Source organism: Primulina tabacum, chromosome 12 (assembly GCF_025594145.1).
Source record: "Primulina tabacum isolate GXHZ01 chromosome 12, ASM2559414v2, whole genome shotgun sequence".
Taxonomy (NCBI): Eukaryota; Viridiplantae; Streptophyta; class Magnoliopsida; order Lamiales; family Gesneriaceae; genus Primulina; species Primulina tabacum.
The window spans coordinates 2,793,004-2,818,335 of record NC_134561.1 but is presented as its reverse complement, the minus strand read 5'-3'; the positions used below and the strand labels follow the sequence as shown (position 1 = coordinate 2,818,335).

The following is a 25,332-nucleotide window of genomic DNA, read 5'->3' as shown; positions in this document are numbered from 1 at the left end:
AAACTGGAAACAAATTATATATTCGGAATCCTCGCGTCGAGTGCGTTATTTTAGAAGGCGACGCGAGATTCATATATGTGATAGAATAACCGACAAAAAAATAAGTTTTGAATTCGGAATTGAATTATGTTATGATTTCAATTTAATATGAATTTACAAAGTTTCAAAAGATATTTGAAACTTATATTGTTGAATTTGAATGAAACTATTGATTGAAATGAATATATTATTGATGTAGATAGAGTTTTTATACTGAAATCTTTAAGCTACATATACTGGAAACGAAGAATTGAGGTATGTTGCGATCGAGTAACATACGACAGGTATCTGTGTCATACAATATATTTTTGATTGATTTGGTTGAGGATATGTGTCTATATGCCTTATTTGTTGAGTTGATGTGGCATACATGACATTATGAATGGATTATCGATGTACAAAATAAATATTTTGCTAACACACATCATTTTATTCATACATCGATACATGACATACACGTTAAGCTATGATCTTTGTATACCCTGATATGATTGGATTTGATTCTGGGATTTGTGAACACGATGCTATGTTTGGCATTATGTGGCCCTTAAAACATAGTCATTTGTGGCCCCGAGGACTGATTTAGATTTGGGATTTGATGGCGCTTTGACGACGCTATCATGCAAGTATCCCTGATTGAGGCAAGTGTGACAGCCGAGCATTGATTTGATAGCGATTCGTTTGATTCAGATATATGCTCAGTGGATGGGCATTTGACCTGATATCTCCACGACATACATTCATTGCATATCATATATCATTGTGTAGATATCGGTTGTATATATGATGGTTGTTCCATACGGAGCTTCTGCTCACCCCCAAAGGGGGCTGTTGTTGTCTTTGTGTGTGGACAATTACAGGAACTCCAGGATATCAAGAGACCGGAGAGGGTACTTCTGAAGGAAGTCACAGTTGATGTTAGAGGTTTTGTTGTTTATCCCAGTATATATATGTATCTATATACCGTGGCATATCTCGAGGATATGAGTTGTTGTATGAGTTGCTTTGATTATATGTGGGCTTGTTTTATGACGAGACTTTATTATATACTATTTTTAAAATATTATTGTTGACATATTTTGGGCACATTGTAAAGAAATGCACTCGTTTTTCGCTGTAAATAATTAACCATAATCAAATTGTATTGTAATAATGATTAGCAGCTAAAGGCCCCACAAATAGTCATTGATAAGCCCAAATCTTATAGATATTTTAGGGATTTTATTTTATAATATTTGTGCTTATCTAGAATTATTATCCTTAATTTTGTGCTTATCTTAATTAATTTTATAATGATTGTATATTTGAATAGAAGAAGAAAAAATACCTAAATTGGGAGATAAGATGATTTTACAAAATTTCAAAAGAAAGAAAATACCAAAAGAAAGAAAATAAAATATTTATATTTTATTCCTTGATAATATTGAAGTTTTGGAAGAAATCTTTGCAGATCTTAAAAAATAAAATCTCTACAATATCTACAATTTTTGAACTTGACATGGACTTCAAGGAATTGGAGGATTAAGCCCATTGAGTAGGGATAAAAGGAGAAGAGGCAGAGACGTGAAACGGAGGCGCAAACAGAGAAAAAAATCAGCGCGGAATTGAACAGAAGAGAAGGAAAAAAGGAGGAAGAGAAGGAGGCAAAGAAGAAGTACAAAGGAGGAGAGAGAAGAAAATAAAGAAGAACGGAGAAAGGAGAAGAGAGAGGCAGATGAGAGAAGCGTACAGAAAAGGAGGCAGAGGAGAGAAAAAGGAAGAGAACATAATACTACAATGAAGACATCATCATGGAGGAAGATAGAGACATAAGCATGAGGAATTTCTTAACACACGCCACAAATCACTAAGAATTCATTTCACTCATCCTTAATTTTGTTTTCTTCTATGAACTTAAATATGAATTTTCACTTCTATTTTGAATTCATGGAATAATTTTCTTTAGGCTAAGACCACAATAGGGCCAAACAATATTTTGTTTGATATTTGGTTTATTTTTAATATATTATTTTTCTTGATTTTAATTATTGTTTGATGTTAGTTTAATATTTCTTGTTAATAGCCTGATCAACTATTTACATGTCTGTTGATTAACCACGAATCGGAAGATGATTAGTTAAATATAGCAACAAAGACGTCATCAACACATGGTTAAACTGACTAGAAATAGTATTCGGTTTCAGTGTGCGGTTTTAGGTGAAAACTGAAATTCCACGAAGATTTAATGCATTTAGATCTAATTAAATTCAATTAGAAATAATTGGATTGTTAGATTTAAATAGGTTTATTAACTCGAGGAATCGTTTAATAAATAAAATTGGGGATTTCACCGTGATTGTCAAGAATTAAATAATTAATTGGAATTTTAACACGTGTCAACATAGTAGAGTTTGGTACCGTTGTGTGTCTTAGTTATTTATTTGATTTGAATCTCTCCTTGATATCTGAATTTGTCGTTTTAATTGATATTATTTTATTTAATATTTTAGATTAGTAATCTACATATCATCTTTTTATTTATTTTGTCTAGCTTAAATTAAGTGATAAAAATTCTAATAATTAAATATTAATCTCTGTGGGATCGATCTTGGATTCATCATCAATTTACTATAACTTGACGCTGTTGCCGGAGACTAATTTATTTAATATTGGAATAAATTGGTTTATTTAGACCATACATTTTTTTCCAAAAAAAAAAGATAAAAAAATCATCTGTTTTTTTCTAATTTATTTGTTTTATTGCGTGGTACTTCAAGATGGATCATCGGGGAGTGTTCACGAATTTTGCCCAACAATACTCGGAACCATTCGATGCTGCTTGGGTGAGATTCAATAATCTGGCAAACAACTTTCGGTTTCATGATTTGTCAAACTACACTCTTATTCAAATTTTCTATTTTGGTTTGGATGAGGCAACAAGAAGTTGAGTAAATTATGGAGCTTTGGCAACTGGTAGTCACTTATTTAATAGAGAATACAACAGTGCGATGCACTTGTTAGATGATATGACAGATTTCGTCTACCACTGGAATTGTGATCCTTCACTGCAGGGTTGGAGTCACCAATATCCTCCACAATTTTGCCCCAATTTTGTAAATCAACCATTTGAGCAACAAGAAGAGCGTAGTACACATTTAGATGAAATCATGGCCCAGTGGGAGAAGATGGTCAACTCTTTGTGTTTCATCGATGAACAGATTGAGCTTCTAATGCAACCAGTGTCTGAAATCCACCAAGAGGACGAAGCGATTTTTGTCGATCAATTAATGACCAATCAGGTATGGGTGAATGATGACAACTCAAATAATAAAGGTTTGGAGAGTGATTCAAATCATGTAAAAACTTCACCTGAATCTGATCTTCCACAAGTGTTTGAGTTTGAGGAAGAAGAATTCTTCGAGAAATTCCTACGCAAAGATGAGGCAGAAGTGAAGTTGGAAGATGTAGAGGAACAGAAGGCGAAGGATTTGAACTCAAATATGGTTTAACATATATTCCACCAGCAGATTCTTTATTTCTATCAACGCAAACTCAAGAATATTACATCCTCTACGAGCTTTATCATGGATTGGATTGTTCTTCCCCTAATAATCAATTTTTGCCGAGTGTTGTTGGAGCGACGAGCTTACAATGTCAATATCATGCCAAGCTTGAGGGCACACATAATCAAGACCCATATGTAGTATTGTATGATACTTACTATGGGCGGAAGCCGCTATTTGAAGGCTGTTTCTCCATAGTCAAGCTATAGACAATGAATTTAGCGCTTGCTGGGAGGCAACCCAGTGATTTATTTATTTTTGTTTCATTTATTTTTTTATTTTTACTTTTTCATTTGGTTAGTTTAATTCTCTGTGACTTTGGTGTGTGTAGGGAATATTGAAATGAAGTAAGATGATTTAGATTCTAGAAAAGATTCAACTATTGAAACAAGAGACTACATGCACGGAGGAATTCTACCATCCCCATGTAGCATTCCATGGAGCTTAAAGCAACAATGTCAGGGAAGTATTCTCTTACTATTCTATATCCAAGTTTTATATTCTTTTTAAATGTCATAACACTGAGGACAATGTAAATTTAAAGTGTGGGAGGGGGGGTTTTGTTTCTTAGCACGTGCTTTAATGTATAATCCTCGAACATGAAATTTTTTTCTTTGGTTATTCTTTGAGAAACTGCACTTGTGATTACATGACACACTAATTGATTTTCTAGATTTTTGATCACTCAAGAGATTGAATCACACTGATATAGGTGGATTTTACTTGTTTTTCATGTCATATTTTGTCTCATTGTGTTGCATTTATCGTTTAGATTGCATGCATTTTGTCACATTTTAGTTTATATTATGTTTTATTATTAATCATGTGTCTCGGTGTGAAAATGCAGGAGATTCGTGCAAAAATGAAAAAAAAAAAGAATTATTTTGCGAAGGACTTGCGCCCGGGCGCACATTCACATCCGCCCGGGCGCTTGAGAGCTGAAAAAAATCAAGATTTGCGAGAGTCATCCGCCCGGGCGGAAACGCGGAAACTTATATCCGCTCGGGCGCGCCAGAGAGAAAAGGAAAAAATAATGTGCGAAAGTTATCCGCCCGGGCGCGCTCGATAATTTTGGAAAGATTTTTGGACGATTCCTTACCTTATTTTCTGGATGTGGAGGATTTTAGGCACGATTTTTCGACCAATGGGGATTATTCAGACTTTATTGGAGAGCCACCACAAGCCTTGGAGAGGATTTTCGCGCTTGGATCGAAGATTCGAAGATTTTCGGGCGTCGTTCCTCGCAATTTTCATCAAATCTAGTATTCTAACTTAGTTTTTATCTTTGAACTTTGTTGCTTTTATTTTCATTATGAATTCGAGTAGCTAAACTTTATTATTTGTTGGGATTTAAGGGGATCCTACCCCGAACTTTGATTTAAATTAATTCATATATCAATTTCTGATTTATTCTTGATGATACTATTGTTTTATCGTGTTGTTAAAGAGTAGCTAACTTTAACAACGTTTTTATATTGCGAGTGAGTTCGAGAGAATAACTTGTGAGAGGAACGAGTAGTATAATTCGTGGATCTACAATTTACATAGATATATGAAATTGGATACGCGCCGATAGTTATAGTCCTATGGGTCGAAAACTAGGGGATTTCATAGATCGACATGCAATTCACTCTTGATAAATAATTAAAGACATTTAATTACTTCATTGAGTAGAATTAGTTTGGCATAGATCGATAGAGTGTGTTCAATTGAATAGGAAATAATGTCGGAAGCATATAATCATTATCGAACGAATTAATTAATTCACAAAGGGTAGGTGAATCGAAATTCCCAACAAATCCATTTTTCATTGAATTTTCAATCAACCATTTTTAATATCATATTTCATTATTTAGTTATTGAGTCATTTTATTTGTGTATTTATTTGAGCATAGTAGTAATAATCAGTCAATCAATTTTCGTTGCTAAATATTTAATAACCGAAGATAATAATTGTCAAACACAGTCTCCAGTGGAACGATAATCGTACTCACGTACATTATACTATTACTTGACATCGTGCACTTGCAATTAATTTTTGAGCACACACAATCATATTTTTATTATGGTTCCACAGTGCAAGTTTTGCTCTATCAAGTTTTTGGCGCCGTTGCCGGGGACTGTTAATTCACAATTTTATTTTTAGTTATTTTCTTTAGTATTCTCTATTTTTACTTTGTTTGACACCTTTGATTTCTTCACAGATATCTCGTCCAGTGCATGCCAAAGTCACTTGACGTGGAGCTTGAGCAGTTTGACCCTGAAATTGAAAGAACTTTCCGCATGAGAAGGCAGCAGCAGAGACTGAAAGAACTGATGGAGAGGCACGAGAATGATCATGAGGAGGAACACCATGATGCTAGACGTGCTGAGATGCCACGCCGTATACCGATGCTGGATTATGCCCAACCTTCTTTGGATGGAGCACGCCCCAGCATTGTGAGGCCTATGGTGCGGGCAAACCACTTCGAAATCAAACCAGCTATAATTCAAATGATTCAGAACACAGTCCAGTTTGGAGGATCTGCAATAGATGACCCAAACACGCACATCGCAGATTTTCTTGGAATTTGCGACACTTTTAAATTTAATGGAGTTTCTGATGATGCTGTTAGGTTGCGTTTATTTTCTTTCTCCCTACGTGATAAAGCTAAAGCATGGTTGAATTGTTTTCCTGTAGGTTCGATCACAACATGGGAGGACAGGGCGAAAGCGTTTCTAATTAAATACTTTCCTCCATTTAAGACCATGAAACTGTGGGCAGACATCACTACATTTGCTCAATTCGAGCAGGAGTCTTTGTATGAGGCATGGGAGCGCTTCAAAGATTTATTAAGAAGATGTCCTCATCACGAACTGCCACTTGGGTTAGTCGTTCAAACCTTTTATTGTGGCTTGCTTACTCCTAATCGTACTATGATAGATGCTACTTGTTGTGGAAACCTGTTGAGAAAAACTGCTGAGGAAGGATATGAGTTGTTGGAGGAGATGGCTGCTAGCAGCTATCATCCTCAATCTGAAAGAAATAATCAGCGAAGAAGTGCAGGAGTTCACCAGGTAACTGACATTTCCGCTATTACTGCACAACTCAATATCTTGAACAGGAAGTTGGATGGTTTGAATATGGGTGGCACAGCTATGCGTCTTCAAGAGATATTCTGTGAAAAGTGTGGAGGTGAACATTTTGTGAAGGACTGTCAAGATGACAATCCCTTCTATGTGCAAAATGAGGCACCGGTGAATCAAGTAGGAGTCCACAACCGTCCGAGGAATGATCCGTACTAAAACACATACAATCCTGGATGGAGGCAACATCCCAACTTCTTATGGGGTGGTAAAAACAGTCAGAATCGACCACAAGGAGGACAACAATATGGGAAACAACCGATGTATAGATCTGACCCTCCTAGAGAAGAAAATTACAACTTAGAGCAGATGATGTCTAAGTTTATCTCGTCCACTGAAACTAGACTCCAAAATCAAGATGCGTCAATAAAGGGGCTAGAGAATCAGATTGAACAGTTGGCAAAGATGATAGCAAATAGAGAGCCGGGCACCTTGCCAAGTAACACAGAGACCAATCCAAAAGAGCAAGTGAAGGCCATTGAGTTGAAGAGTGGAAAGATCTTAGAGGCCAGAGGAACAGAAAAAACTCAAGCACAGGAGGAACAGACTGAGTCTTCAAAAGGTAAGTCTTCCAACTCAACACCAGCACCCACTGCACATTCTAAAATTGTTATTCCTCCACCTTTTCCTGCAGCATTAAAAAAGGCAAAACTTGATGCACAATTCGATAAGTTTCTTGAGGTATTCAAAAAATTGCATATCAATATTCCTTTTGCCGATGCTTTGATGAAAATGCCTAGTTATGCTAAATTTTTGAAAGACATATTAGCTATTAAGAGGAAGTTGGAGGATCACATGACGGTGAAATTAACGGAGAATTGCTTTGCTTTGGTGCAAAACAAAATCCCACCGAAACTAAAAGACCCAGGGAGTTTTTCTATTCCTTGAATGATTGGTGATGTCGTTTTTCACAAGGCTTTGTGTGATCTTAGTGCAAGTATTAATCTTATGCCCTTATCTGTATTTAGGAAGCTCGGATTAGGAGAACCTAAGCCAACAATGATGTCTTTGCAACTAGCAGATAGATCTGTCAAATACCCGCGAGGGGTCATAGAGGACGTCTTGGTAAAGGTGGACAAATTCATATTTCCTGCAGATTTTGTGGTACTTGACATGGAGGAGGATGTGGAAATGCCCTTGATTTTGGGGAGACCATTCCTTGCGACTGGCAAGGCCCTGATTGATGTTTAAGAAGGGAAGTTGAGATTGAGAGTGGGCGAGGAAGAGATTACTTTTGATGTTTTTAATGCACTTAAGCACACACTGCACTCTGATAGTTGTTATAGGATTGATGCTTTTGATGCTCTTGTGTCCAACTATGTGCAGGGTGCTATTGGAGATCCTTTGGAAGCCACTCTCACTACTGAACTGAGACAAGATGAACTGGACGAAGAGAGAGCCGAAATAGTGGCATACCTCAATGCCAACCAACCATGGAAGAGGCCAATAAGAATGAGATTAGAAGACTTGGAAGATCGAAGAGACTTGATCCCTCAGAAGTCAAGCTTGGAGGATCCACCGACGCTTGAGCTCAAACCATTGCCTCCACACCAAAAGTACGTATACTTAGGTGAGAATAACACTTTACCTGTCATTATTTCTGCTGCTTTGACAGATGTGATGGAGGACAAACTGTTGGAAGTGTAAAAAGCGGACAAGAGTGCTTTTGCGTGGAAGGTGACGGACATAAAAAGGATCAACCCATCAGTCTGCATGCACAAGATCTTGATGGAAGATGAGTACTCACCTCTTGTGCAACCTCAGAGAAGATTAAATCCAAAGATGCAAGAGGTAGTAAAAGCAGAGACTATAAAACTCCTTGATGCAGGTATTATCTATCCTATATCTGATAGTGCATGGGTAAGTCCTGTTCAGTGTGTGCGAAAAAAGGTGGGATTACTGTGATCACAAATGAAAAAAATGAATTAATACCAACCAGGACAATTACGGGATGGCGAGTGTGTATTGACTATAGGAAGTTGAATGAAGCCACCTGTAAGGACCACTTTTCCCTGCCCTTTATTGATCAGATGTTGGAGATACTACCGGGGCATGAGTTTTACTGTTTTCTAGATGGGTATTCAGGGTATAATCAAATCACTATTGCACCTGAGGATCAAGAGAAAATCACTTTCACTTGTCCTTATGGAACTTTTGCTTTCCGCCGTATGTCTTTTGGTCTTTGTAATGCCCCTGCTATGTTTCATCGTTGTATGACTGCTATATTCCATGATAGAATTGAAACCTTTCTTGAAATATTTATGGATGATTTTTCTATATTTGGTGCAACGTTTGATGAGTGTCTGCAGAATCTGAGAACCGTGTTGAAGAGGTGCGAGGAAACGAACTTGGTGCTTAATTGGGAGAAGTGCCACGTCATGGTACAAGAGGGAATTGTCTTAGGGCACAAGGTTTCGGAACAAGGGATTGAGGTGGACAAAGATAAAATAGAAGTCATAAAGAACTTACCACCACCAGCCTCAGTAAAGGGAGTTAGAAGTTTTCTAGGCCACGCCGGTTTTTATAGGCGGTTTATCAAAGATTTTTCAAAAATTGCCAAACCTTTATCTTCCTTACTTATGAAAGATGTGCCTTTTGATTTCAATTTTGATTGTTTACAGGCGTACGAGGATTTGAAGGAGCGCTTGGTGACAGCTCCTGTCTTGGTGGCACCAGATTGGGATCTGTCCTTCGAGATCATCTGCGATGCCAGTGATACTGCGGTGGGGGCTGTGCTTGGCCAACGTCAAAACAAGGTATTTCATACAATTTACTACGCAAGTAAGACCATTGACGAGGCTCAATTGAATTATGCAACAACTGAAAAGGAATTACTTGCAGTAGTATTTGCACTTGACAAATTTCATTCATACCTTGTTTTGTCCAAAGTAATTGTTTACATAGATCACTCGGCATTGAAATATTTACTTGCTAAAAAAGATGCAAAGCCACGCTTACTCCGGTGGATATTACTTCTCCACGAGTTTGACCTCGAAATAAGAGATAAAAAAAGGTGTAGAAAATGTGGTGGCGGACCATTTGTCTAGACTAGAGCTTATTAGTAATGACTGTGTAGATCAGGCTATTGATGATTGGTTTCCTGATGATCAACTGTTTGAGGTGAAACATTGTCCTTGGTATGCCAATTTCGCTAACTTTCTTGTCACAGGCACACCTCCACCAAATCTATCATTTCACCAACGAAAGAAATTTTTTTCTGACGTGAAGTATTATTTTTGGGAGGAACCGTTTTTGTTTAAGATTTGTGCAGATGCCATGATAAGAAGCTGTGTTGCAGAGGAAGAGTTTGGTCAAATTCTCCACCATTGCCATGATCGTGAGGTAGGTGGTCATTTCGGACCAACAAGGACGGCATCTAAGGTACTTGAATGTGGCTTTTATTGGCCAACCCTCTTTAAAGATGCTCATTCTTATGTGCTAGCCTGTGATAAATGCCAACAGACAGGTAACATCTCTAACCGTTATGAAATGCCTTTGAATAATATTATTGAGTGTGAGGTTTTTGATTTGTGGGGAAAAGACTTCATGGGACCGTTTCCCAGCTCTTTCACAAAAAAATATATTTTTGTGGCGGTCGACTATGTGTCTAAGTGGGTAGAGGCAGAAGCATATGCCACTAATGATGCTCAAGTGGTCCTGAAATTTTTAAAGAAAAATATTTTTAACAGGTTTGGGACACCACGAGCAATCATTAGTGATGGTGGCACCCATTTTTGCAACAAACTCTTTGAAAAACTTTTAAGCAAATATGGTGTAACATATAAGATATCTACTCCCTATCACTCCCAAACGAGTGGTCAAGTTGAAGTGTCTAACCGAGAAATCAAGCGGATTTTAGAAAAAGTGGTAGGTGTCAGTCGAAAAGATTGGTCTGTAAGGTTAGATGATGCTCTTTGGGCATATAGGACTGCATTCAAAACACCTATAGGCACTACACCATATAGACTACTGTTTGATAAAGCATGTCATTTACCTGTAGAGTTAGAGCATCGAGCATACTGGGCAACAAAAGCACTGAACTTTAACTTTACTGATGCAGGTGAACGACGTCTACTTCAATTGGACCAGTTGGAGGAAATTCGGAATCTGGTATATGATCTCGCATTATCGTATAAAGAAAAGACAAAGAAAGCTCATGATAGACGGATCATCGAAAGAGAATTCAAGGAAGGTGAAAACGTCCTGCTCTACAACTCCCGGTTGCGACTATTTCCCGGAAAGTTGAAGTCGCAATGGTCTGGCCCATTCGTGATTTTCAAAGTTTACCCATCGGGAGCTGTAGAATTGCATGACGGAAAGAATTGGACATTTACGGTCAATGCCCAGCGACTGAAGCACTACATGGGTGGCACAGTTGAGCCACAACTTGGAATCACCCGATTCCAAAACAATCCGAACTGAAATTGACCGACAGTCCAGCTCTCGACTATAAATTTAGAACTACCTCTCTCCCCTTTACCTTGCATTTAATTCGATTTTTGGTTTATGTTCTTTTTGTTTTACATTTATTTATTAAAAAAAAGAAAGAAGTGAAGAGCCGTGAATATTCTGTTCGGGCGGATGTTTATGTCCGCCAAGGCGCGTTTCCTTTTCAAATTTTTAAAAAAAAACCGTGAAATATCCGCCCGGACGGACATTTATATCCGCCCGGGCGCACCCCGTTTCCAAATAATTTTTCAAAAGCCGAAAATTAGCCGCCCGGGCGGATCGCGCAGAATTAAAATCTGCAGCGCCTTCTTTTTCTTCTCCCCACTTCAAACCTAGCCGCCCCCCTCGATTTTTTTCGCCCCTCCTCTCTCAATCTCACTCCAATCACCTATTTTGTGCACATTTCAGGTACATTCTTGCAGCTCCATCTTCACCAAGCATCAAGAAGCAATTTTCCGGCCACCATTGACATTTTCCGGCCTCCTCTACTATTTCTCCGGCCACCTGCATCTCTCCGGCCGCCGCCTCCGAGTTCCGGCAAGCATTCTCTCGGCGACACACCCTCCTACTCCGGGCTACTTGTGCTTCTCACATAATCCACGATGGCGCCTAAGAAAGCTCGGGTGATTCATGCCTCTTCGTCTTCATCGCGTAATTCTCAATTATTTGTGAATGATACCGCTAGGGAACGCTATGAACACGCGAAAATACATAGAGCTCCGCTTCGCGAACGTGGTTTCCTGCTTGTGCAATACATATATATTATAAATCAGATTAAGCATAGAAGCTGGGGAAAATTTTGTAGCCAACCGCAAGCCGCGGTGGTGCCAGTGGTGAGAGAATTCTATGTTAATGCGGCTGAGAGGAACGATAATAAAGCATTTGTGAGGGGAAAGCTCATAGACTTTAGTTCGGTAGAAATTAATAGGGTGCTTGAGACACCGGCTGTGGATGACTCGGTTTATGTGGCATGGGCAACAGAACCCAATTTAGACTTGATGATGCAAAGAATCTGCTATTCGGGGTCTCCGTGGAAGACACCTGGCTCGCACACTTGTTTTGCAGAGAAATATTTGCTTGTCCAGGCTGCGATGTGGTATGCATTTCTGGCCACACGTTTGATGCTAGTCGGTCACACTAGCGAAGTCCAGAGGGAGAGGGGGCTGCTGCTTTACGCACTGATCACTCGCATGCCACTCAATGTGGGCAGAATCATTCATTCGCAGATCCAGCTGAGCATTCATAATCCGAATGTGGCATTGTTCTTCCCCCACATTATCACAGAGCTATGTGCGGGCGCTGGGGTCATTTTTCAGGATGACGATGAGTGGTTGCCACCAACCAAGGCCCTCGATGACGCTAGCTGGATACAGAAAATAGCAGTACGGCGGAAGTCTTTCCCACAGTTTGGCCCCATCTGGGACGGTTTTACTTTTGATCCCGTGCCATAGCAGCCCCCACCACCGGCCCCGCGACCTCGACGTCGCCTTCTTCAGGACCGGATGGACGAATTTGCGGCCTTTGCGGACCATCAGTTACAGTGGTAGGCTGTGAGTCAGACGTATCAGACGGCTACTGATGCCATGCTTCGCCTATCCCTAAGCCACAATGGTATTGACCCAGCCCTTCTCCCACCACCCATGCCCGCTTTCCCGCCACCGTTTCAGTTCCACTATGCCGATGCACCAGAGCCGGCAGCTGACGTCATTCCCCCAGAGGCGCACGAGGAGGACGATCTTCGAGATGGGAGTCACTTATGTCCCTTCTTTTTATTTCTTGCATGTCGTTTAGATCCTTTTTGTTTATTTCTATTTCTGTTGCATGTTTAGGTCATATTGCATCTGTTTTGTTATGCATTATCTATCTCTTTTCTATCGTCTGTTGCATTGGGGACACTGCTCGACTTTAGTATTGGGGGGTGGATGGATGTTGTGTCATGTGTCATTTTTTTCTGTGTTGGTTTTATTTGTTGGCATTTAGTATTCGTCATTTTTGCATTGGTGTGTCAGCCGACAGTGTTTGAAGTAGACTTGTTAGCCAAGGATGATTAGGAAGTGATGAGACATTCCCTGTCTGTAGTGTACTTGCACTTCTTTAGCACTTACTGTGGTAAAGACATGAAGTTTTATTTAAAACGTTGAACTTTCTTTGCACAAATGTTAGAACTAGAAGCATGCATGCTAAGATGGTGAAAATTTGAAACTAAAGTGGGGAACGAAGATGTTTGAAGGTGTAAATTGAACTTGACGATATTCTCTTGAATCGAGGTATCTATCAGCAGCGTAAAAAATGAAAAAAAAATAAAAAAATAAAAAAAAATAGAAAAAAAAAGAAAAAAATAGAGATAAAGTTGGAGATGTAAGGTGTGAGGGAGCCGAATAAAGGAATGAAATCCTATTCCTGGCTAAAGTTGGAGATGTAAGGTGTTGGGGAGCCGAATAAAGGAATGAAATCCTATTCCTGGCTAAAAATATAAAAACACTTGGATGTGAATCTGAGATGAAAGGTTCTAAATTAGTCCTTTTATCACTGTATTCCAATTCAGAAAAAAATAGAAAAAGGGGCGCTGCTGGTGATTACTGAGTGCAGAGGAATAAAAGAGAGTGATATTTACACTAACAGGCTGATTTAAATCTCTAACAAAGGTTGAGAATGGATCCCTCTGTCATTTATGATGCTAGGACTAACGACACACACATACACGTTCATGTTTTATTGGAAACAGTGTCTAGACCAAAGAAAGTGCGAAGAGTGTGCTTTTGCATTGATCGAAAAGGGAATATGTTGAGTTTCGTTGAGGCTAGTTGATGACTATGAATTCACTGTCAGGTTACTTTGTGTCATATTTCATTCTGTCTTGTCACCTATTTTGCTCGAGGGCGAGCAAAAGGTTAGTATTGGGGGGTTGATATAGGTGGATTTTACTTGTTTTTCATGTCATGTTTTGTCCCATTGTGTTGCATTTATCGTTTAGATTGCATGCATTTTGTCACATTTTAGTTTATATTATGTTTTATTATTAATCATGTGTCTCGGTGTGAAAATGCAGGAGATTCGTGCAAAAATGAAGAAAAAAAGAATTATTTTGCGAAGGACTTGCGCCCGGACGCACATTCACATCCGCCCGGGCGCTTGAGAGCTGAAAAAAATCAAGATTTGCGAGAGTCATCCGCCCGGGCGGAAACTTACATCCGCCAGGGCGCGACAGAGAAAAAAGGAAAAAATAATGTGCGAAAGTTATCCGCCCGGGCGGAAACTTATGTCCGCCCGGGCGCGCTTGATAATTTTGGAAAGATTTTTGGACGATTCCTTACCTTATTTTCTGGATGTGGAGGATTTTAGGCCTGATTTTTCGACCAGTGGGGATTATTCAGACTTTATTGGAGAGCCACCACAAGCCTTGGAGAGGATTTTCGCGCTTGGATCGAAGATTCGAAGATTTTCGGGCGTCGTTCCTCGCAATTTTCATCAAATCTAGTATTTCTAACTTAGTTTTTATCTTTGAACGTTGTTGCTTTTATTTTCATTATGAATTCGAGTAGCTAAACTTTATTATTTGTTGGGATTTAAGGGGATCCTACCCCGAACCTTGATTTAAATTAATTCACATATCGATTTCTGATTTATTCTTGATGATACTATTGTTTTATCGTGTTGTTAAAGTGTAGCTAACTTTAACAACGTTTTTATATTGCGAGTGAGTTCGAGAGAATAACTTGTGAGAGGAACGAGTAGTATAATTCGTGGATCTACAATTTACATAGATATATGAAATTGGATACGCGCCGATAGTTATAGTCCTAAGGGTCGAAAACTAGGGATTTCATAGATCGACATGCAATTCACTCTTGATAAATAATTAAAGACATTTAATTACTTCATTGAGTAGAATTAGTTTGGCATAGCTCGAGAGAGTGTGTTCAATTGAATAGAAAATCATGTCGAAATCATATAATCATTATCGAACGAATTAATTAATTCACGAGGGGTAGGTGAATCGAAATTCCCAACAAATCCATTTTTCACTAAATCAACTATTTTTAATATCATATTTCATTATTTAATTATTGATTCATTTTATTTGTGCATTAATTTGAGCATAGTAGTAATAATCAATCAATCAATTTTCGTTGCTAAAGATTTAATAACCGAAGATAATAATTGTCAAACACAGTCTTCAGTGGAACGATACTCGTACTCACGTACATTATACTATTACTTGACATCGTGCACTTGCGATTAATTTTTGAGCACACACAATCATATTTTTATTAAGGTTCCACAGTGCAAGTTTTGCTCGATCACACACCTAGAACTGATTGAGATGAGCTGTAGTTGTAGCCGAATGATTTGAGCACAAACTATTTTTGTATCATATTTTGAGACATAATCTATGCACTTTAGGTCATACTTATATGAATTAACCGTGAATTGGTAAAAGGTGAGCTCATGAAAAAATAGAAAAAAAAAAGAAAAAAAAACAATCTAGAACTTGTCTAATTATCTTTCGAGGCGAAATACAGAGGAAAATGACTTGGGGATGATTTAGGTTATCTTTGGACCGTTTGACCCTTTCGAGCCTACCCAATGCATCATTATATCCATAATATCCCATTTTGAGCATATACAAATCGAATGGAGTGTGTCAAAGACATACAATTAGCCCTCATTCGTATTCTTTCAAAATCACACATCAACTACCCGATTTTAGCATATACACTATTCCTCTACCTTAATTTTGAGAGAAATAAACCCCTTTAGTGATTTTTGACGTGTGATCTTTTGATTGAGTGTGACGTAATTTAGAAAGTTGCAAGGTGTTGATTGTGTCAATTTTGTGGTGAATCATTGAATATTCCTCGGTTATATTTTTATTTTTTTATTTGTTCGAGGACGAACAAAAGCTAAGTGTGGGGGATTGATAAGCCCAAATCTTATAAAGATTTTAGGGATTTTATTTTATAATATTTGTGCTTATCTAGAATTATTATCCTTAATTTTGTGCTTATCTTAATTAATTTTATAATCATTGTAGATTTGAATAGAAGAGGAAAAAATGCCTAAATTGGGAGATAAGATGATTTTACAAAATTTCAAAGGAAACAAAATACCAAAAGAAAGGAAATAAAATATTTTATATTTTATTCCTTGATAATATTGAAGTTTTGGAAGAAATCTTTGCAGATCTTGAAAAATAAAATCTCTACAATAATATCTACAATTTTTGAACTTGACATGGGCTTCAAGGAATTAGAGGATTAAGCACATTGAGTAGGGACAAAAGGAGAAGAAGCAGAGACGTGAAAGGAAGGCGCAAACAGAGAAAAAAAATCAGCGCGGAAGTGAACAGCAGAGAAGGAAAAAAGAAGGAAAAGAAAGAGGCAAAGAAGAAGTACAAAGGAGGAGAGAGAAGAAAAGAAAGAAGAAAGAAGAAAGGAGAAAGGAGAATAGACAGGCAGATGAGAGAAGCGTACAGAAAAGGAGGCAGAGGAGAGAAGCGTACAAAAAATGAGGCAGAGGAGAGAGAAACGAAGAGAACATAATACTACAATGAAGACATCATCATGGAAGAAGATAGAGACATAAGCATGAGGAATTCCTCAACACACGCCACAAATCACTAAGAATTCCTTTCACTCATCCTTAATTTTGTTTTCTTCTATGAACTTAAATATGACTTTTCACTTCTATTTTGAATTCATGGAATAATTTTCTCTAGGCTAAACAACAATAGGTCCAAACAATATTTTGTTTGATATTTGGTTTATTTTCAATATATTATTTTTCTTGATTTTAATTATTGATTGATGTTAGTTTAATATTTCTTGTTAATAGCCTGATCAAATATTTACATGTCTGTTGATTAATCACGAATCGGAAGATGATTGGTTAAATATAGCAACAAAGACGTCATCAACACATGGTTAAACTGACTAGAAATAGTATTCGGTTTCAGTGTGCGGTTTTAGGTGAAAACTGAAATTCCACGAAGATTTAATGCATTTAGATCTAATTAAATTCAATTAGAAATAATTGGACTGTTAGATTTAAATAGGTTTATTAACTCGAGGAATCGTTTAATAAATAAAATTGGGGATTTCACCGTGATTGTCAAGAATTAAATAATTAATTGGAATTTTAACACTTGTCAACATAGTAGAGTTTGGTACCGTTGTGTGTTTTAATTATTTATTTGATTTGAATCTCTCCTTGATATCTGAATTTGTCGTTTTAATTGATATTATTTTATTTAATATTTTAGATTAGTAATCTACATATCATCCAATTCCACACCATGTAGCCTTGTTCTTGTTTTCAATCGGTTGCACAACAAGTTTAATTGGTTCTTAGAATTCATGTACCATAGTTGATTTCACAAAACTGATATACTTCCCTTTGTGCTCATTCAATTTTGGCATCGTATCACTTGCAGAGGTTTCATCATGGCTATTAAAGCCTAAACCAGTTTAATCAGTAATTGATTTTTTTAAACCTTGCATGCATTCAGGTTACGTACTTTAAATTTCTGGACCTTACAGTTAATGAGTTAAATAATCGAGGCAAATAAACTTATCGAAGCGAACTGAATTTGTGTACTTAGCTATGATTTAAGATTGATCAGTTATACAATCAGTTCATCTAATCGGCTATAGAATCAACTGATAATCAGTTTGACACATCATCAGTTAAGAGTGTAGCAAACAACCGACAATTTGTACAAAGCAGACTATAACTTGTAGTGGGAGCGCCGTATATCAGAATGTCACAGTGTACTATTGTCAGAAGAATGATGACGTGTCTAGACATGACATATCAACGGATATATGTCAATTTAAACGCATTCAATATCATCGTTGGAAGCAAAGCCTATAAATAGCCGTGAAGTTCAGATTAGAAGAAGTTAGCAAGTTAGTGAACTATAGAACAAGCAAGCAAAATCATTCTCAATGAATCAGCTACGAAATAGCTCACACTTATTAGATATATTCATAGCTTTCAGGCTATCTTCGAGCAAAAGCACTAGCACTTATCTCTGTTATATTCGATCTTTTAAGATCAGTTGTGCTAAGAAAATAATATCGGTTGTGTACTAATAAAGTTGTAAAAATACTAAAAGTTTCAGTTTGGCGGTGTTTAAGACCAAATTGAAGTGGGTTATTTCCTTGTTGGTCTTTGACTCTTCTCGAAGTAGTAAACCCTCTTAATATTACAGTTTCTATAATAAATAAAAGTCTTTTAGTTAAATCATATCCTTGTGATAGAAGAGGTGACGTAGAAGCATTTGAAGTCTCCGAACATCCATAAGTCTTTGTGTTCTTTGTTCCTTAAGTATTCAATCTGTTAGTCAGTTTATTTCCGCACTAAATTAGTTATCTGATTGACATTGACAACAAGATTCTTGAATTTAGTTTATCACTAAACTAATTCACCCTATCGAAAAGATTTGAAAATCTTGAAGTGTTTATTCAACCCCATCGTTCTAAACACTTTCACTTATCCAATCTATCCTAACATGCCTCATTATTATCATCACATGTACCACTCAAATCTAGTGAGCCTAATGGCTCAGTACATCCTAACAAGTAATAACAAGTAATATGTATACGTGAATTAAAAATATTTGTAATAAATTACATTTGCCTTAAAATCATGAACACGTGCAATTTTCCATAAATCATGTAAAAATCATGTGCATCATAAATCATTTCAATGTAGCATTAAAATCATCATATCATGTATCATATATCATAAAGCTTGTATCATCATCGTATATCATAAAAATATTTTTAAGGCGAAGTCTTTTCATTGAATGTGACTAGATATCATCATAAGATCGATTGATCAATCTCAACTGTAAAACCATGGTACCAAGCGGCATAACCTCAGCAACCTTTTTTTCAATGGGCCGTGGCATGTGGAAATATAATATTTTGTTCTCTCGGGGACCTTGACCCGTAAACAGGGTCCCTCTAGAGCCTTGGCCCTCACAGAAGTTCCAATAAAATTATTATTATTATCATTATTTGTCACAATCAACTCAACTCTTTCAAAATATTTTATCATTTTCACCACGTATAAAAATATCATGCATTTTAGCAATTTTCTTAAAAATGAGCATGCATCGTAACTTTAGCATATATCGTAAAAATTCCAAAAAATTCATTAATCATTTAAATTAATTATTTTATCATATGTTATGATTCTTCGGGACACTGTAGGGACTTTTTAATTTCTTTAGACGTAAAATGACCATTTTGCCATTGAAACCCTAACTTTCCCAATTTGACTTTTTACCTTAAAACTTTGACCCGAGCGTATCCCAACTCATCATATAAGCCTAAATTCGAATTCTAAACATTCCTTAGACATAAACTCAAGCCTTTAAACCTATTTTCACAATTCGACTTAAAAACTTAATCCGAAGTCCTGATTTTAACCCGAATCGACTCAAAATTTAACATAATTTTCCCAAATTCGAACCATGTCTTACCAAAACATATCAAACCCATATAACACCGAAATTAAACCCATATCAACCCATTAAAAATCAGAAAACCTCTTCTGCCCCTAGGACATTTCTCGGCCACCTAAGAACTTCCTTCAACCATGAGCTAAACTCCCTCCACCTTGAAATGGCCGCTGGCCAGACCCCGACCAGACCTCCGAGGGACCCTGCTTGTGGGGACCCGGACGCTAATCATCTTCTTAATCGTTCTTTGGGAATAATTGGATCAATTAATTAAACTGGGTCTAAATTTTTTTTTTAATTGGGCCCTGTATAAACAAGTGTACAAATCTATACAACAAGTTATATTTCATTTTATTTAAATACACGATCAGTGCAATATCTACATCATGATCTAAAGTACAATCATAAACAAACTAGTGTCATCTCAATCACATAATTAGTGATAAACTACTAGTTCTACATCTAAGTCCGGAATCACCACTTTAATCACCATCTCTCATTCTCTTCTTGACCCTGATCATGTCCCACCTGTTGTCATGCACACATACAAACACAACAACAGCCGGATAACTCCGGTGAGAATATAATTCTCAGTATAAAAAATGTATACATGCAATGTATAAAATCATACACATTTATTAAAAGCATGAATCATAATCTGAACCATAAATCAATATAAACATGTAACATAATCTATGAAACATAATTGATACAGGTCTGTAAATCAAGCTCTGACTCTTATTCTTTGACTCGACTCAATCTGGCCTAGTCTAGGTATCCCGGTTGAATAAGAACGCAACAACTCACCTACTTTCCTCAGCTAGATGGTGGTACGTTCTTATTCCCAGACTTTGGTACACTATATCGAATATCTGCCATAGAAGCTAATCTGCATTCTAAGCAACATCGATATAAACCAAACGTCCAGTGACCTGGCACCTCTGCCAATAACTCTATCACGACTTGGCACATCTGCCAACGACTCTCTATCTCAAATCAATCGTCTAATCTATGCTTTCTATAAATCAATAAAACAAGCATATATAAATGCAATGAATTCAAATATCTGAAAACAATAGCAAATAAGTATGTGGTTTTGGGAAACTCAAGTTCTATCTCACTCGAGTCATTCTCCCGGTTCAACATTGATTTATACCTTTTTTTTGTAGTCTCGGTCTGAAGAAATAGAAGTTCTGAATTCAAGGCAGTCAATACAATCTGAAATGTCATATTGAGAATAACAATATCAGTATTCCACTCAATTCAATACTCAATCAGATCAATATCAATCTACTGATGTTTTGACGGCATAACAGCACAATATCGATATCCCGTCAACTCAACATCACAGATACAATATCATAACTCATAATCAATCAACAAATACAAGTCCAATATCAAATCTGTATATTCTCAATCATATAATCTGAAAATTCATAACAATTCTGTCTACTATTTGTTCTTCGATCTGATTTCGAATATACTATTACTAATATCACCAGAACACATAATAATAATCAAATCACAATTTCTCCAAAATCATAATTTCAAATCATATCAGAAATCAATAAAACTTACGTCCTGTAGTAGCTGTCGACGAGAGAATCACATAACTGTTTTCGGATCAAAATTCTGACGGTTAGATCTTGTAAAATCAAAATTCTAGTCTTCGAAGGAATTTTGCAAAGTCTCTGTAGCTATTCTCGTTTTTCCTTTTCTCTCAAGTTTCTGAATGAAAGATTTTAACATATATATTTGCATGGTGAAGACAAGTGTCCTCAAATCCCATAATTGCACTTTAGACCCTGAAGTCTTCACTATTTTCAATTTGGTCCTCACAACTCTTTTTAATTCCATTTCAATCCTAATTAATTACAAAAACCGTGGAATCTAATTCATCATTCCAAAATTCATAAATAAATAATCTCGGATTAAAATGATAAAATCTCGGGCATTACAATTCTCCCTCTCTGAGACATGATTTCGTCCTCGAAATCGCAGGCAATCCAATCACATAAGATAAGAAGGTATAACAGAAGCTAAAATAAAAGACTTACACCAGTGAAATAACTCTGGAAATTCCTATCTCATATCTGATTCAGTTTCCCAGGTAGCTTCCTCGATGCCATGACGACTCCACTGGACTTTCACAAGTGGAATAGTTTTCGTTCTGAGCTGCTTTTCTTTATGATCAAGAATCTGAATAGGTTTCTCAACATAACTCAGACTTTCATCAAGTTCGGCCTCGTCTGGCTGAATAATATGATAATCATCAGGGAGATATTTTCGCAGCATAGATACATGAAAGATATCATGTATTACAGATAGAGAAGGCGGAAGAGCAAGTCGATAAGCACGAGTACCAATCTTCTCCAGAATCTCATAAAGACCAATGTAACGAGGAGACAACTTCCCTCGTTTGCCAAATCTGATAACGCCTCTGAAAGGAGAAATCTTCAAATATACTCTATCTCCTTGCTCAAACTCTAAAGGTCGGCGTCGAATATTTTTATATTTGGCCTGTCTGTCCTGAGCTGTCTTCATTCTCTTCTAAATCAGCTTCACTTTCTCAATCATATCTCTAATCATATCGGGTCCAAACTCAGGTACCTCAGAGATATCATCCAAATAGAGAAGGGATCTGCACTTCTTGCCATACAACGCTTCAAACGGTGCCATCTCTATACTCATCTGATAGCTGTTGTTATAAGAAAACTCACAAAGTGGCAAAGAATCTTGCCAACTAGTGCCAAAATCTAGCACTACAGCTCTAAGCATATCCTCCAATGTCTGGATAGTCCTCTCTGACTGACCGTCTGTCTGAGGATGATATGCAGTACTCAAATGCAATGTAGTACCCAGAGCCTGCTGCAAACTGTGCCGAAAGTGTGAAGTAAATCGAGGATCACGATCTGATACAATCGACTTCGGCACACCATGTAATCTGACCACTTCTCTGACATAAATCTCTGCCATCTGGTCATATCTGTACGTCATTCTGTACGGAATAAAACATGCTGATTTGGTCAATCTGTCAATAACGACCCAAATCGCATCACAACCTCGGGAGGATCGCGGTAACTGCGTCACAAAATCCAATTGTATTTTCAAATGGTTATACATTTTTCTGCCACCAGGATGAATGCTAAATCGACTGCTGTGCGCTTCTGTCAATATCTGCTGTCTCAACTCTGAAACATCCGGCACAACAATACAATTATTCACATACAGTATATCATCACAAACCTGATATTTTGATTGATGACCTGATCTGACCATCAACATCGAGTTCTGAACATTCTGATTCAATTTTTTTGCTTCTTTGATTCTAACAATCAGTTCTGGCTCAGCTTGAATATCATACAATCTCAAAGATTGACAATCTGTCTCAAATACTAATCCAGAAAGACAACAATCTTCAATCAAATTTGAAACACCAATAGTCGATAAGGATAAAGAACATACCTTTCGACTCAGTGCATCAGCTGCTGCATTCGATTTTCCCGGATAATATTTGATTTTACAATCAAAATCTTTCAACAAATCAAGTCATCTTCGTTGCCTCATATTCAATTCAGACTGTGAAAACAGATATTTCAAGCTTTTATAATCAGAATATATCTCAAACTTCTCACCGTACAGATAGTGTCGCCATATCTTCAATTCAAACACGATAGCAGCCAATTCAAGATCATGAATCGGGTATCGAGTCTCATGTGGCTTCAACTGTCTCGAAGCATATGCAATAACATGCCCTCGCTGCATCAAAACACAACACAATCCTCTGTGAGAAGCATCACAATAAACAACAAAATCACCAGTACCTGAAGAAACCGTCAACACCGGAGCACTGGTCAATCTCTTCTTCAGCTCTAGAAAAATGGATTCACACTCCTCTGACCAAACAAATGGAGCATTCTTCTGAGTCAGCTGCGTAATAGGTTTAGCAATACTGGAGAAATCTTTAATGAATCGTCGATAATATCCTGTTAAACCCATAAAGCTGCGTATCTCTGGCACAGATGTCGGTCTCGGCCTACTGATCATGGCCTTGACTTTGCCAGGATCAACAGAAATCCCATCTCCAGATATGATGTGACCCAGAAATACAACATGTCTCAACCAAAACTCACATTTGGACAATTTGGCATATAATTTATCAGCCTAAATGTTCTCAAAACAATTCTCAAATGTTCAGCATGGTCAATCATATTCTTCGAATATATCAGAATATCATCAATGAAAATAATCACAAACTCATCAAGATATTTCTGAAACACACGGTTCATCAATCCCATAAATACAGCTGGAGCATTTGTAATACCAAATGGCATGACAATAAACTCATAGTGTCCATACCTGGTTCTGAAAGCTGTCTTCGAGATATCAGAGTCTCTGACTCTCAGCTGATGATATCCAGATCTCAGATCGATCTTGGAATATACAGAAGAACCCTGCAACTGATCAAACAAATCATCAATGCGAGGCAAGGGATATTTATTCTTTACCGTAGCCTTGTTCAGTTGCCGGTAGTCAATGCAAAGTCTCATTGAACTGCCTTTCTTTCTCACAAACAGTACTGGAGCACCTCAAAGAGAAACACTCGGTCTGATGTAACCCTTGGCCAGTAAATCTTCTACCTGCTCTTTCAACTCTTTCAATTCTATCGGTGTCATTCTGTATGGAGCTCTAGAAATCGGAACGGTACCTGGTACCGATTCGATGCTAAAGTCTATCTCTCTGACTGGAGGCAAGCCCGGAATCTCATCTGGGAAGACGTCAACAAACTCACATACCACTGGCAAATTTGCCAATGCTGGGCTCGATTTCGGTACGTCTACTGAATACACAAGGAATCCCTCTGCTCCTTTCTGTAACAATCGAGTCATAGATAACGCAGATATCAAAGGAATTCTAGCTCTAGAACCCTTACCGTAGAATTTTCACTCATCAGCCATGTCTGGTCTGAATCTCACAATCTTATGGAAACAATCAACGGTAGCTCTGTACTTGGTTAGCATATCAATACCGATAATGCAATCAAAATCAGACAACCCAAGTACAATACAATCTAACTCAATCTCATGCTCATCATACCGCAGTATACAAGATCTAACAGATGTCATTGATATAAGACCTCTCCCTAAAGGTGAAGAGACAGATACTACAGTAGATAATTGTAAGGACCGTGTATCATATTATCGTAAATCCTATGTTGATTATCGATAATTTATGAAATTATCATGTGATTATGTATATGATGTATATCATGACAATAAAAGTGAGAAAATAAGTATTGAATATGAATGGACGTTGTAAGAGCTCGAGTGGAGAAGCCGGACGCAATATAATACAAAACCCAATAATTTGGACAGAACGTGTGGCGCCCGAGCGGTAGAAAATGACCGCCCGAGTGCCAGTGTAGAGCATGTTATGGCTCGGACAGAACATTCCGCGCCCGAGCGGTAGTTTGTGACCGCCCGAGCGCGGTACAAAGCATACTCGGGGGCAGAACAGCTCGCGCTCGGGCGCGAGAATTCTACCGCCCGAGCGCGATAGCGGTGAGGATAAGAGTAACTTTTTTCCTCTTCTCTTCTTCAGTTTTTATTCGATAACTTCGAGAGAAAAGTTGGAAATTCGATTTCTTTCGTCCGAATCGACTTCGAAACGTTGCCCAAACGTGAAACAAATTATAGATTCGGAATC

The 25,332-nt window shown here is 37.5% G+C and overlaps 1 non-coding gene across 1 annotated transcript; it reads right to left on the bottom strand.

Annotated features, from left to right (window-relative positions):
• Nucleotides 1-6,333: 6,333 nt before the first annotated feature.
• On the bottom strand, nt 6,334-6,439 carry LOC142521560 (small nucleolar RNA R71). The gene has a single exon (XR_012814266.1). It is a non-coding gene; the product is annotated as a small nucleolar RNA R71 (small nucleolar RNA).
• Nucleotides 6,440-25,332: the final 18,893 nt, after the last annotated feature.